The sequence below is a fragment of the Rhagoletis zephyria genome, unplaced genomic scaffold (assembly GCF_001687245.7).
Source record: "Rhagoletis zephyria isolate East Lansing unplaced genomic scaffold, Rhagoletis_zephyria_1.1 Rzeph_scaffold_00887, whole genome shotgun sequence".
Taxonomy (NCBI): domain Eukaryota; kingdom Metazoa; phylum Arthropoda; class Insecta; order Diptera; family Tephritidae; genus Rhagoletis; species Rhagoletis zephyria.
The window spans coordinates 152,804-153,997 of NW_016157971.1; positions in this window are offsets into that span (position 1 = coordinate 152,804).

Genomic DNA, 1,194 nt, shown 5'->3' on the forward strand with positions numbered 1-1,194 from the left:
AGCAATAGAAAATGCGCATAACCCTCCAAATAGGTGTCATGGTGGCATCGCCAAAACTTTAGAACACCTAAGGAAAAACTTATATTGGCCTAATATGACGGTAGATGTTAAGGAATTTATCGCCAAATGTGACACTTGCCGGCAAAGCAAAGCCCCCAACATATCCTTGCGACCACCTATGACGAATCAGTTTACGATTCAACGCCCATTCCAAAAACTATATGTGGACCTGATTGGCCCTTATCCGCGATCGAAGAATGGCAATATAGGCATTTTAATAGTTTTGGATCACCAAACAAAATTTCCTTTGCTCAAACCCATAAAAAAGTTTCATGCTTCACCGATTTGTGATTTCTTACGCGAAAGCGTATTTAGCATTTTTGGTACACCGGAAATCGTATTGACTGACAATGGGAATCAATTTAAGTCTATACTCTTTAATGATATGCTGAACGAACGCGGTATACGTCACGTATACACCGCGCTATATAGCCCACAGGCAAATGCCAGTGAACGAGTAAACAGGTCAATAGTGGCAGGTATCCGCGCTTATTTGTCCCAGGATCAAACCGATTGGGAAAAGCACCTGTATGAGATCAGCGAAGCGCTGAGAAGTGCTTACCATCAAACAATAGCATGTTCTCCTTATTTTGCTTTATTCGGGCAACAAATGACAACACATGCTCATGACTATCAACTGTTGAGAAATTTGCAAACGCTGGATGAAAACTTGCTGGACCGCTCTGATAGACTGCAGATAATTAGAAAGAATATATCCGAAAATATTGCCAAAGCTTTCGAGTCCTCAGCTAAACGCTATAATCTTCGTAGTTCTGTTAGGTGTTTCAAAATTGGTGACGAAGTATTTCTCAGGAATTTCGTACTTAGTGACGCTAGCAAAAGATTCTGTGCAAAACTGGCTCCAAAATTTGTGAAAGCGAAAGTGGTAGGGACGAAAGGCAGCTGCATGTATGAGCTCGAGGATATTGATAGCAAAAGGCGTGCATTTTATCATAAGAAGGACATCCAAGCCGCTAACGAATAAACCTTTTACCAAGACTCTAAGCGCGGGGGTGTGTACGGGCGTACATACTTCTACATACGTATATACTCGCAGTGGCAATGATGTACCTGCATAAAAGTTGTTTCACTGTAATATTCCTTTTTCTAGCTAAATACAAATATCCCTGTCCA